Below are 14,469 nucleotides of genomic sequence, written 5' to 3'. Positions count from 1 at the left end.
GAAGGGGGGGAGGGTGCAGGGATTTTTGTGAAGAATGGGGGGGAGTACAGAAGTTTTTGTGAAAAGGAGGGGGGGCAGAATTTTTGTATAAAAGTGGGGTAGGATTTTTGTAGAGGGGGCATGAGTTTTGTAGAAGGGGGGCTGGGCAGGGTTTTTGTAGAAGGGGGGCATGGCACAGGTTTTTCTGAAGAGAGTTGCAAGGCTTTTTCTGAAGGGGAGGGGTATTGTAGAAGGGGGCTGGACAGGGGTTTTTCTGAAGGGATGTACAGAGGTTTTTCGGAAGAAGGAAGGGTTTTTGTAGACGGCGCAGGGTATTTTATGAAGGGGGCGGGACAGGGGTTTTGTAGAAGCAGGGGGCAGGAGTTTTTGTTCAAGAGGGGTGCAGGTTTTTGTTTTTAGAAGGGACCAGGTTTGTACAGGTTTATAAATATATGCATTAAATATTCTTAAAAATATGAAAAATATTGTGGGTGTTTTCTGCATTTTTATGTGTGTGTGTGTAGAAGGGCGGTATGGGGGAAGGGGAGGGATGCAAAATGCACTAGGTACGCCCCTGCCTTTACTCCAGTCTGATGCTGCTGGCTCTGCTACCAGTCTGCTTGCTTGACTGACATCATCAGAAGTGGTGATCTGAACCAATCACAATGCTTTCCCATAGGGCGTTGGGTTGGCTGAGACTATCAAGGAGGCAGATTAGGGGCAGAGCCAGCACAAGCCAAACACAGCCCTGGCCAATTAAATCAATGCATCTCTATGAGGAAAGTTCAGTGTCTCCATGCAGAGATACTGAATGGCAATGCTGCACACCGTGCAGCACTGCCCCAGGAAACACCTTTAGTAGCCATCTGAGGTATCCCTAGGCTGTAATGTAAACATTGCATTTACTCTGAAAAGACAAGGTTTACTGCAAAAAGTCTGAGGGGAATGATTATACTCAGCAGAACAAATACAATAAGCTGTAGTTGTTCTGGTGACTATAGTGTCCCTTTAAGTGACTTACTAATAACAACGTATCCAACTAAAATGTAATTTAGAACAAGAACAATGTATCTTATCTATTCAGATTGATTTCTAAACACATTTATTGTAGTTTAAAGACACATTACTTTGAGTATTATTGCTGTGGAGCTCCTCTATCCACTTAGACACGCTAACAATATTGAACTCTTAGAAATGAGGAGTATAGCATAGAAAAGTATTTTGACCCAAAATAGGGACTGTCCCTTCCAAATCCTATGTTGCCCTGATAATTCTATGACGTGTGCTGGGGTGCATCATGTTTCGGCTGGCAAACAGCACATTCAAGGAGAGAGGTTACTTTGCACTCGGGTCAAACACCAACCCATCTCTAGGCAGTGCCAGGTTTCGCATTGCTGGAATAGAGCCACATCTTGCACTGCAGGCTGCTTGCTTGATTACAGACAGGTGTGACGAGCTGCAGAGCATTCCAGCCCACACAGGAAATGCTAAAGAGGTTCACAGCAGCCAAGACTAATAGCAGAAAGTAAACACCAAATACAGTGCATGAAACAAGCCCAAGAGCACAACTTCAGCTCATTTTACAAATGTCAAAAACACACTATTCAGCCTGCAAAAACACATAACATGCCATTCCTGGCAGGGGTGGAACAGGGCATTGGGAGTCCCAGGACTTCTATTCTTTTTCTCTTTTCAATTGTGATGTCATTTTTTACAGCAACCTCACAGTTGTATTATGGTGTTCTCTTGTTTTATACAAAGGTGGATACTAAGATTAGTATACATTCACTAGCAAAGAGGAATTTAAAACTAAATTGACAAATTCAGCTATAGCCTGGGAACCCTGAGGGGTGGCTTAACCCAAAGCTTGCAACCTATATTTGTCTACCACAGTTGGAGCAATAATACACAAATGACACTTTGGTAAGACGAGTGAAAGGCGGAAGGAAGGGAGGGGATGGGGGGGGGGGGGGGGGGCAGGGGGAGTGATGTTAAAGCTGTAAAAAAGTTTGACAAAAAAAAACAAAAAACCCAGAAGTGTGGCACCCAAGGAACCAAAGCACCATAACCACTACACTGTTGCTTAACGTTTGCAATTTAGCTTACCACACTTTATACTTAATCATTTATACTTAATCATAGATTGTATAGATGTCCTTATCCTGTTTATATTATATTTCTTTATAAAGATTGTCAAAAAAAAAATATCTTTACTCAATCCCTAGTAGGACTCTCTTGTACTTTTACAATTTAAAAGTTGTATTCCTGGCACTATAGCTCCCTCTGCCTCCTCCCTCTCGCCAACCCCCGCCCCCCTCCCCGGGGTAATAAAAACCCTTTATTCACTTACCTTTTGCCAGCAAATGTCGCGCATTACCTTTCCTGGTTAAATACTTTGTTAATATTATTATTATTATTAGACCTCCCCATAGGAAAGCATTGGCTCAATACTTTCCTATGGGGAAAAAGTTAACACTGGATGTCCTCACGCAGAGCGTGAGCCTTCCCTCTTTCTCTATCAATTGTATTGGAGCTCAGAAGCAATGGAAAGTCATAATCTTAATGAGATGCCTCTGACTGCTGTATTCCCTGGCACAGATGCTGGGAAAAAGGAAGGGAGAGCTTGCAAAGGAATGCTTTCTTTGTGGTAATATATACTAAATAGCTTTAAAAAGTCATATCAAAATCATGTTTCTTTCAGTACATGCAAAAACACCAAATGAATAATAATAAAAACAATAAAAAATATAAACTCAGGTTTGACATTTCTACATTGCTGCAAGTTCCCAGGCTGTGCACCATCTGCAACATTGATAATAATACACATTCATAGTTAGTGAAGGAGAAAAATATTGTTCCTCTAGCATAACAGCTATCATTTAGGCCCTAATGAGCGCCTCACTGTCATAACTAACTAAAGGAGCAGTCTAGACACCATAACAACTACATGCGGGCAGTAGCTCCTGGTTCTTAGTTAAACTGAGTGGTCCCGAGGTACTGGCATCCCAGCCATCACTCGTACTTCTAATGCAGAGGTAACAATTTGGCTATATTGTAAAGCCATTTACTGGCAGAGTTTACCTGGTTACTTCTTCCTACTACTGGTAAGATATATGCAATGTACATAAATAAAAAAACTGTTTATTGGTTATGGGGGACTGATTGCCTCCTAAAACCTCCCACCCTACTGCTCCCCCCCCCCCCCCAAAAAAAAAGACATGTAGAATAATGATGACTCTTTCTTATATTTGATAAGATTATAATTACTTTAGAAGATTCATAATCTTTCGCAAGTTAGTTAATGCTTTTTTTAAGTACTGTATATCTAAGTATATCTCATTTACTTTTGGGATGTTGCCATGACTTTCATTTGTTTAGAGCGGCCCCTAAATTATTCAAAACTGGGCCTAATTTATTACAACTGGATACCAGAATTGTTGTTACTGTGCTTAGCTTTAAAAGTTTTTGGAAACTCGTGATTTAACAAGCATTGGCCTTTTTTAAACTCTATGACAAATATTTTGCTATTCTGCCCCCAGTGAAAAATTTGAAAGAAGTACTTTGATAAATGTTTTTCTATGAGTCTTACGGAAAATGGCTCTTGAAAACAACTGATCTGATAGCATCAGGGTATGATAAATTATTCAACAACAAGAGCACACAAAGTAGAGCGAAATCTCTAAAGGTGATCAGCATTGTACTAGGATGAAGGTAAGACACTGACAGTTGTGGAAAGGCAGGCAATGCTAACTAGCTCTGAGGAAGGCTTTGGAAGACACGAGTTGCTATATGCTCTAATTTTAAAAAAAAATCATTAAAGTACTTGAGAAAATTAATTTGCAGATACCAAAGTTTCTGGTTCTGAACGGATAATATCTAGTTTAGTGTTGGGTTAATTGTTGTGTACCATGATCTGAGTGTGTGTGTGTGTGTGTGTGTGTGTGTGTGTCTGTGAGTTTTAGGTATGTGAATATGTCTGTGTTTATATGTGTGACCATGTTTTTGGGTTCAAAATCAGTTTTCAATGTTGTCCGCTGTCTTGTTTTCTATACCTGTATACCAATGCCATATATTAAACCATTGGTGTTCTGTTGATTATTCAACATCTAGCAATTTGTCTGCCAATTCAGGTGGTAATGAACATCTGTCTGGCATACAAAAAAACCCTACTTGCCAATCCTGAATTTTGGAAGGTATAATAAACTAAAGGGATCATTCACTCCCCGCAAGTTTATTCACAAATTATAACCTTGTCTGTGCACAGATTCAATGTAAGAAATGGACTTCTCATTAACAGCACTAACTGGAATAAGCACCACACACACAGTGTCAGGAGCTCAACATTTACATTCACTAAACTTAATGTTTTTCATGAATTAAAGTCAAATTGCTAAATTGATTGTAAAACAGCCAAGCTGTTTCTATAGCTTTAGAGTTCAAATTTTCCATATCAGGTATTTAATCCTCGGTTTTGCCATTCAGATTAAAGGAACCCTACAGGAAATCAGACCACTTCATCATAATGAAGTGGTCTGGGTGTCAAGTCCCAGCCCTTTTTTGTCCCTGCAGTATAAAACATTGCCATTCTGCATAATTTTTACATTGAAAGATTTAAATGCCTCTTGTGGCTCTAACTCATAAATTGACTAAAAATGGTTCAGACAACATAGCAAAGTAAAATTCTGCTATTTAAATCAGATGGTCTCTGATGGGGCAGCACGGCTCTTTGCGACACAGCTCGTTGTTCAATAGCCTTGCATTGCTTTTATGTGAGAAAGCATTGGATTGGCCGAGATCATCCGTCTCGATGATCCCAGCCAAGGATGTGAGACGGCAGTGCGGAGACCAGCACTGGGAGGCAGAAAAGGTACATACCCCTCCATTTTAACAGTGCCCTAAAAGTTTAACAGGGCCCTAAAGCATCATGAATATACATTTGTATTCCAAACACTATAGTGTCCCTTTAAGTTTGCAAAAATTCTGAGCTTAGTAAATAACGCTGACAGTCTGTAGATACATCCAAAAATGTAGAATATCCCGGGCTGAACTGTGAGCCACTGTATAATAAGTATTCCTTTTTTTGGAATGCATATATTTATACTGGTGTCAGATTATCTGTTATCTTCCATTTAGATGAACATTCTTATTTATTTTATTTTAGATCACCAAATGAATTGTCCAGCTGAACAGTGCAAAGGTTTACTCTGCTTACTTAATATCAATTCCTCTATTGAAGTCTATGGGAAAACTGCTATTCAGTAAACAGAGAAACAGAATCCAGCTCTATATGTTGCAGTCAAAACATTCAGTGATATGAACAACTAACTGTGTTTACTGGAAAAGGGCTTCTGTTTTCGCACTAGAAAAACAAGACAGTGAAATGAATTTTGTGACAAAATCACAGCAGAGAAAAATCAGTTTTGTGAAAATACAAAGTAACGCATAAAATTCAGTGAGAAACTATTTTTTTTTTTATGCTGCTTTCTCTACATATTTGTAAGGTGCACAGGATTACTAACTAAGTGCCATGTTTTTATCCGAAAACAAAGTAAACTATTTTTATTCCTTAAATACCGTATGTGCATCTTTAACAAAACCTCAAAACCTCAATGCGAGAGAAAAGCATCAGAGATATCCTGCTTTACATGCAACATTTACTATTTTATGTGCGATATTTCCTACATTCTGTCACGTATTCATCCACACATAAAAATGTGGTTAAAGGGACACTCCAGGCACCCAGACCACTTCTGCCCATTGGAGTGGTCTGGGTGCCAACTCCCACTACCCTTAACCCTGCAACTGTAAATATTGCAGTTTTCATAAACTGCACTAATTACCTTTGCAGGGTTAATTCCTCCCCTAGTGGCTGTCTATTAGATAGCCACTAGAGGGCACTTCCTGCTTCATAGCACAGGTTTTCTGTGCTAGAGCGTCGCTGGACGTCCTCACGCTGTGTAAGGACCTCCAGCGTCGCTCAATTCCCTATAGGAAAGCACTGAAAAGCTTTCTCAGGGTCTCAGGTAAGTCACTGAAGGGGTTTTCACCCCTTCAGCAACCGGGGATGGGTGGTGGGAGGGAGAGGGGACCTGCAGTGCCAAGAAAACGGATTGTTTTCCTGGCACTGGAGAGTCCCTTTAATTGCATTTACTGTCCTGACAGGAAAAGTGGTGCCGAGCAACATTACCGTTCTGACAGGAAAAGTTGTGCTGAGCAGCAATCATGCTCATGGAAACCTGGTAATTGCTTTTTGGGGTCAAAGGCCGGTTACGGCCAATCGGATCCACAGGAGGGGTATTTAAACCCAATTCTCCTTTTGCTCATTGCCCTGTCGTGGTTTCATCCTGATGGTAATCCGAGAGTGCGTTTCTGATCTTGATTTTCTGGTATTTGATTTTGGCTTCGTTTTGACTTCCCTGAATTCTGGTATCCTTGACTTTTGGCTTTCCCTCATCGTTGTGTCTGATTCTGTGTCCCTGACATCAGCTAGTATTTTGACTATTCTTGGATATGTTAAGTCCGGCCATTCTAAGGTCCGGTTATATGTTATCCTTAGTCCTGACACAGTTGTGCATGTTATATCAACTTGTAATCCTGACACATTCTGACTTCTATTGAACTCTGTGGTTCTTAACCCTTGAGTAAGGACCCCAAAACAGGTCCCCATGTAATTTAATTGAATCCTTGCTGCATGGTGTCTGCTGGCCAGAACTGTTGCCCCAGGATATCGCTGTATTCAGTCTGAAGGCGTCTGATCTATGCATGGCCCCGCCCCTAAGACTGAACAAATTAATCAGTGCATGGCCTTGCCCCCTCAAACGCAATACAGTGATATGTGCATGGCCCCGCCCTCTTCAGACAGAACCCAGTTATTTATATGCATGGCCCCCCTCTCAGACTGAACACAGTGATCTCCTGGAAGGAAAGAGGGCAGGACTGGCCAGGAGAAGGAGCAGCACATGCACACACATACAACTATCTAGTGTGTTTACACATATTACTACACATAATGCTGCACCTACTGCTACTACACCCACTGTTAGAGAACCACAAGCACATCACATACTGGTGTCAAAACTGTACACACTGTAAGAACACTACACACACTACTACTACACATGCTGCTATTAACACTGTTACACACATTGCTGCACACACTCTACACAAACACACTGACACACATACATACGATATACACATAGACACGCACTCAGAAATTTGCACACTTCTATGCACACACACTCATTCTATACATGTGGATATATACATTTTAAAACAAAAAAAAAATCATATTTAAGTGGTCAATTCTTATTATATGTTTGGGAGGAGAGGGATTGTATCTGTTTTGTGTTTGTTTGTTTTTTTTTTGCACAAAAAAATTACATTTAGATTTTTACACCTTGCAAAATCCACACAAATTACCAGCGCAAATTATGTATTTATTTATTTTTGCATACATTTCTCTTATTTCTTGAGCAAAATATATCAATTACATTTTTCACAGCAGCAAACAGCAAACGAAGTAGGGTATATCCTAGATTCATTATCCTTCAACTCTGAGCTATTTAACAATCCTGGGACCAGAACATGGGCCATCAAAATCCATGAATGTTTCACATTTAAGACAAAGATGCACAAAGGTTTCCTTAAGAAAATATATCTAAATCAAATATATCTAAATCCTCACCGACAATTTTAGGGTTGTTGGTGAGGATGTAGGTAGTGCTGGTTTTCTGAATTTTTGGGGAGTTACAAATAACAATGTATGCAATGTAATTTAGAACAAAAACAATGTATATTATTTATACAAAATGTATTGTAGTTTAAAGATACATTACTGAAATTATTATTGCTGTAAAGATCTGTTATACTCCAGCAACATGGAGTACCTAGAAAAGCGGAACATTAGGATAGAACAGAAGGACAGAGGGATATGGGCCTAAAATAGGGACTGTCCCTATGTAGTTGGGGTATGTGGTTTTACATGCAACCCTAAATTCTGAATATATCCAAGATACTAAATGTTCATTGCATGAACATTGTCCAAATCAGGCTGACAGTATTTTACTGAATCTATTGTCATGTTTACATTGTGCTTGAAGAATGGATCATAGCTTTTTTTCAAATTGAAAAACAGATCCCCAAATTAATGTCATGTAGAGCATTTGGGTCCTTAACATAAAAGATGTTCTAGCCCATTTCAGACACAAACCAAGCATGTTAGCATGCATCTAGCATCACCCAAGACTAGATTTGTCCTTACTTGTCAGAAGTCTGAATTAGAAAGCTCTTTGCAAGTGCTTTAGTATATTCATAAAATTCCAAACAAAAGAACAGGAATCCATAAGCAAAGGATAGTCAGGCAAATGTTTTGAAGAGACACTAAAAGAGTTTTTTTTTCACAAATGGGAGTACTTCTTTAAGATGGAAATATGCATAATGCATAGTAATACATAATAATATAATTCAGACATGTATATATTTTAGATGGATCTAACAATTAACTGTGGCCTTTTAAAAATGCATCATTATAAAGTATACTGTCTTTCTGAATAATCAAAAGAAGATTATTAATTTTTAATTATTTATCAAGGGACGCAATTAAAAAAGTGCAACTCAGCCTATTAAAGCGATGTTAATATATCTTCAAAAATATCATAAGACATGAAAAAAGGTTCCTTTACAAAATAAAACTTTTTTTTTATCCTCAAACTGGTGAGGATCGACCCATATATGATGTGTTTTAGTGATTCAGAGTCCAAGCAGCTCTTAAGGTAATAGTTACAGAAATATCCCTAATGCATGTCAATTGAGAAACGTGTCTGGCATGTCCACATTAAGCCTGATTGGATCTTAGTGAATCATTTTGACAAGAAAAGCTGAAAGTTGCCATGGATGTAATTTACAGGCTTTAAAATCCATGAAAACTAATGAGGATATAAATGTGTACTTTAACACAAACTAAGCACAGAGGGTGTTACAATGTATCTACAATGATAACTGTTAGATTTATTCACTAAACAGCAAGTTGCGAGCTGAGATACGACTTTAGAAGGTGTGATTTTTTTTTTTACCCAAACCTGTTTATTTTAGATTTTTTTTGCAATGAGATTTTCAATTCTCTCCATCTTGATTAAGCATGGTAAATGAACACTTTTTTATGAAAAAGACTGCCTCGTATGCTGAACTATACTTCATATAAACCCCACACCATCAAATAAACTCTCAAAACTATTCCCAGATGATTCCTAGTTGTCCAGTTACCTGTATCTTGTATCTTTACCCCAAAACCTCAGAGATCTAATATGACAAAAAAATGTTATGAACTTGCAATATGGAGTAATATTTTTCATTTCTCATTATTTTATTTTTTTTTAATTTCTATATATTGAATTATCTATATAGTGCAATATCTGTCATTTCCAGCCTGTAGTATCCCTTTATATTACTGAATTATGCAGGCTGACACATTGCTGTGGCTGCACTAATGGTTGCAGAGAATATTCACACTTCATGCTCGAAATAAACTATTTTCTTATTAAGGATGAGAATTATTTTGTTAAATTCACACTGAATCTGTTAGTTGCCTTAAAAAAGTAAAGTAGGGAACATTATGTAAATGCGGAGAAATAGTTGCAAAACTCCCTGATTTAAGAATGGCTCCATTATCATTGTTTAGTTTTTAGCAGAATATTGTTTTTCTAAAAGCCTGCCAATATGCTTTAAGGCAGCACTATGCCCCTTCTCCCCCGAAATAGGAATATTTCATAAAGATCAAATCTTTATAAAAATACTTATAGTGACAGTCAAGAGTTGTACTGAGACAAAGTAGGAACTATTTTGTTTGTCTCTGTATATTTCCTATTCCTGACACTTCTAGACACTGGGTGGAGCTACAGCCATCTAGACGGGTATATTCCCAAGCCGTATTTGCTTTATCTAAAAAGGATCTCGCGGGAGAACATGGCGACGCCCCCTAGGGACAGGTTTAGGTAAGCAGAAGTCAGCTTTGACTGCCCCACACCTCCCCAGCCAAATTTTGCATAATATGTCACATTTTGAAAACACAGCTGTGTTAGTTTTGGAGCAAATTCACCTTTACTATTTTTTTTAGGCTCCTCTTCCCGGCTGCAAACTAAGAATGTTAACAGGACATGCAAGGCTGGTGTCCACTTATTCTTTTTAATGTATCATATAGATAATGCATTAAAGGGACTCTCCAGTGCCAGGAAAACAAACCGTTTTCCTGGGACTGCAGGTCCCCTCTCCCTCCCACCCCCCATCACAAGTTGCTGAAGGGGTGTGACTTACCTGTATCCAGTGCCGATGTCCCTCGATGCTGGGTCAGGGTCCGCCCATGCTCCTCCCCTGCTGACGTCATCCGGCGGGGAGACCTATTGAGCATGCGCGGCTGCCGGCGTGGGAGACCTAATGAGCATGCGTGGCAATGCCGCGCAAGCGCATTAGACCTCCGCATAGGAAAGCATTCAAAAATGCTTTCAATGCTTTCCTATGGGGATTTTAGTGATGCTAGAGGTCCTCACACAGCGTGAGGACGTCCAGCGACGCTCTAGCAAAGAAAACCTGTGATATGAAGCAGGAAGTGCCCTCTGGTGGCTGTCTAGTAGACAGCCACTAGAGGAGGAGTTAACCCTGCAAGGTAAATATTGCAGTTTATGAAAACTGCAATAATTACACTTGCAGGGTTAAGGGTAGTGGGAGTTAGCATCCAGACCACTCCAATGGGCAGAAGTGGTCTGGGTTCCTGGAGTGTCCCTTTAAACATATATGTAAAACCAATAATATAAAAAAAAATAACAAAAATTTACATAAGAAGTCACAGTATTTGCTGCACACACCCATGCCTTGCAACTTCTGCAGTGATCTCTGCCCACACGTGAAATGCACCTGCTTTAAATTACACTCCTTAGACTTTACATGTTAAGTAGCTCAGATAAGCTCGGTGCTGAGCTAATCCTTGCATAACCGTGCTATATTGGCACATCAGGTGAACTAGGGTGAATTAACATTTTCACCAATATTTTCTCTGAAAAGGCAGTGTTTACAGCAAAATCCTGTTGTTCTGGTGACTATAATGTCCCCTTAAGGAATGTATCAGTCCACAGCTGAAGTGTAAGTTCTCTGTTTAGTAAAGTTTGCTCACATTGGCAGAATCATGTTTTGTACATCTAACAGCAGAAGAATGCACAAACGTCACTCATGTGGCGAACGTTGCAGGCATTGCTTTTCATCTGCATAAATGACATTGGTTCTTATCTGCATAAATGACAACAGCTGGAGAGTTCATTTGCTGGCAGAGCTGCAAATTGTCAGCATATTTACCATGCAAATAACATGCAGAGTAGGGCAGCTGTTTCACAGATACGTAATACTTGAGTATTTCAACTGGTAAACTTTCCTCACCTCCTTTAAGGATAGTACAGTATGTACTTATTTTAAAAATGTACAGTATGTGTAAGTCTCTTGTATATCAATAAAGGTGTGTATGGGAACATGTATACGATAAATGGGGTTTAACACCAAACAGGCATTGTGAATTATTTCACTACCATGTGTTTTGCATTCTAACATAATATTTTTGTTGAAAGAAAGAGTGTGCAGCTAGCACATAAGCACATGACAAATAACATATTTGTAACACATGGAAGGTATGGAAAAATTCTATATAAAATGTTAAATACCCTACAGACAGGGAAGTGTCTATCGCGAGGCAAACAAGGCATATGCCTTGGGCGGAAATTTCCAGGGGTGGCAAAAACACTGCCCCCAATTGCCCAGGCAAATACCTTGTTTGCCTCGTTTTATGGGAGCCCAAGAGCTGGCCCGCTGGCCACATTTGGGCTCCCCCGGGGCAGGCGTGCGGTTTATTCATTACTTTATTATGAAAATGGAGAGTCCTGGACTCAGTGACATTACAGAGTCATACATGGATATAGCAGCCGGATATGCATACCTATACATGTACCTTCCAATTCAAAGAAATAGGAGAGGGGTGCTTAAAAACTTAGATCCCCAGATGTTGTAGGACTACAACTCCCATGATGCTTTGCAATGCCTTTACAATGACAAAGCATCATGGAAGCTGCAGTTTTAAAACATTTCGGGATCTACCGTTTGGGCACCCCTAAGTGTTTGGGGGCACTAACAAACCACGTGTTTATAAAAGGAATAAAAAAGCTAAACAAGAAGGAATAACTGGAAGTGTGTGAAAATGGAAAAGATTTTTAATGATAATTTAAATTACTAGGTTCATAAGCTATATAATTAAAGGGTTACTCCAACCACCATGCCCACGTCTAGTTTTTGAAGTGGTCACAGTGGTAAGAGTCTGGGTGTGCAATGTTTCAACTTGAAACAGTGCACATCCAGAGATATTTTTAATTGTCATGTCTTGCATCCGCAGCATGTGTGACACTGGCAGCCCAAAACTTCTGGAAATGCCTAATGTGAATTCTATGCATATTTTAAATTTGTCGTCAGCGTGCACTGCAAGCTGCCTACAGATGTAACAGCTTGTCCCTTAAAGGTACAGCCTTTTGAGCATTTTTGTAGGGAGGACCTATAGAATAGTGCTAATAGGCCACTATTCTATTTATAATAAAAAAGGGTTGGAGTAAACCTTTAAATTCTGTAAAAACATTATGCAGGCAGACAGACAGACTTGCACGTACACACACAGTAACCATTAATAGGGATATATTTAGCCCTGTATATTTATCTATATAATCTCTGAAATATTCTAATAGTACATTTCTAATATTAAAAAAAAATCCTCATCTTGATTTCTAATTATGTAATTCTATGACTTTCTTTAATGGAAAAACAGCCATCACACTTTGACACTCGCTCTAACCGCAGCAACAATTTTACAAAGTAACAAATGAGAATGTATAATCTACACGAATTGCATATGCCAAACGTTCCCTATTTTAGAAATGTCTTCTCATATTGTAATTATGAAGCACATTGGTCCCATGAGAGGCAGACTTCTAAAGGAAGCAGGTTTGAGTCAGTGTTCTACTCCCAATTATGATGTGAGAAATGAATTAATGCAAGGATCTGAGTGACTGTAAAATTGCAATATGCAATATTATCACTTGCCATCAGGGAGCTGAAAGGAAATGATATTAAAGGGTATCTATCATTTAAAAATATTATAATCCTATTTACTTTCAAGCACAGTCTTCACATCATTTAAAGTTTCATATTGTTCCAGTCTGATATATTCTGTGTACATGAAGAATTAAGCTGCCCATCGTGTGAATATTGCTCGGTTTGCACAGGGTCAGGATAGAAATAATAAACAGCACGCTTGCCGCTTGGAAATAATTTTATGGCGGCCAACGAAGGCTTTAATATGCATAATACATATGCATGTACTAAAAAAAAAAAAAAAGATTAAAAATAAGCAGATCCATTAGTGTTATCCATTGAAAATATAAGGACTCAAATATTGCAAACCTTAATTTACCCCCAAGTTCAGATTGAATTACCCTCTCATTGGTGCCTCCATTTATTGTCAAGCAATTTGCATCATTTTGGTGAATACATTTTGGAGCGGTTACAAACTGAGAATGCACCCACACTTTTTAATGATGTATTTATTTATTTTAATAGAGCCATGTCTGGTACTTTCTAGATGTTGAAGAGAAGGAATTGGCAGATATCTCTGGATATAAAAAAAGATAAAAAAGTAGTGCTTAGATATGATTATAGTACTCGACCCTACTGGTTTACTAATTTTAGAAGCAGTGCAAGTCAGTTAGAATGTTAGTAGGGTCCATAAGGTTAATTCCTGTGTTTAGGGATATATTGCGTTATCCCATGCAGTTGCATGCATGTTTAATTAGGATTCTGGCCAGCTGGTATTCTGTCAGTGAACATGTGATATCAATGGAGAAGGAAGATGAAACGTTATTGCTTCTATGAAAAATGCTGCTTTGAACTCAAAGGGCAGTTTTAGTATCTGAAAATAGACTGAATTTATTTAGCATTTAAAAAGAGAATTCTACTCAACATAAACATTGTGGAGAGTTGTAGTGGTTGTGATACCAATAGTCTGTGGGCACTGACTCCCTGATTTGTCTGAAACTGTTTTGGAACAAACTTTCAAAAACACAGGGTTGCTTGACTCATACATCCTTGCCCCTTTTTGTAGCATAGCAATTACCTTTTGAATTACTCTAACTGGGCTAGGCTAACTAGCAGCAATAGAAAAACGTCAATAAAAGGGGGGACTGCAGTATAACTAAGGACAGAAACATCACATTTGGTGATATGCATCTCAAAGGGGTAATATTCTACAAAAAAAGTTAGAAAGCCCAACAGAGGAAAAATAATTATATAGTTAAAAAAATATATATTTTTTATTTTGCTATTTTTTATTGCAACAAAAACTGGAGGGGTGCTGTCCCTACCAAGGAGCCTCCACTGCAAGGTGCAGCAAGGTGGCCAGACTGCCAAATGAAG

At 38.8% G+C, this 14,469-nt stretch overlaps 1 protein-coding gene across 1 annotated transcript in view; it reads right to left on the bottom strand.

Annotated features, from left to right (window-relative positions):
- The window catches only part of RNF38 (ring finger protein 38), a 190,491-nt gene that overhangs the window by 124,739 nt on the left and 51,283 nt on the right, over positions 1 to 14,469 (bottom strand). The gene's annotated exons all lie outside the window — the stretch shown is intronic.

The sequence above is a fragment of the Pelobates fuscus genome, chromosome 5 (genome assembly GCF_036172605.1).
Source record: "Pelobates fuscus isolate aPelFus1 chromosome 5, aPelFus1.pri, whole genome shotgun sequence".
Classification (NCBI taxonomy): domain Eukaryota; kingdom Metazoa; phylum Chordata; class Amphibia; order Anura; family Pelobatidae; genus Pelobates; species Pelobates fuscus.
Note: the sequence above shows the minus strand (reverse complement) of the source record. Positions and strands in the feature narration are given on the sequence as shown.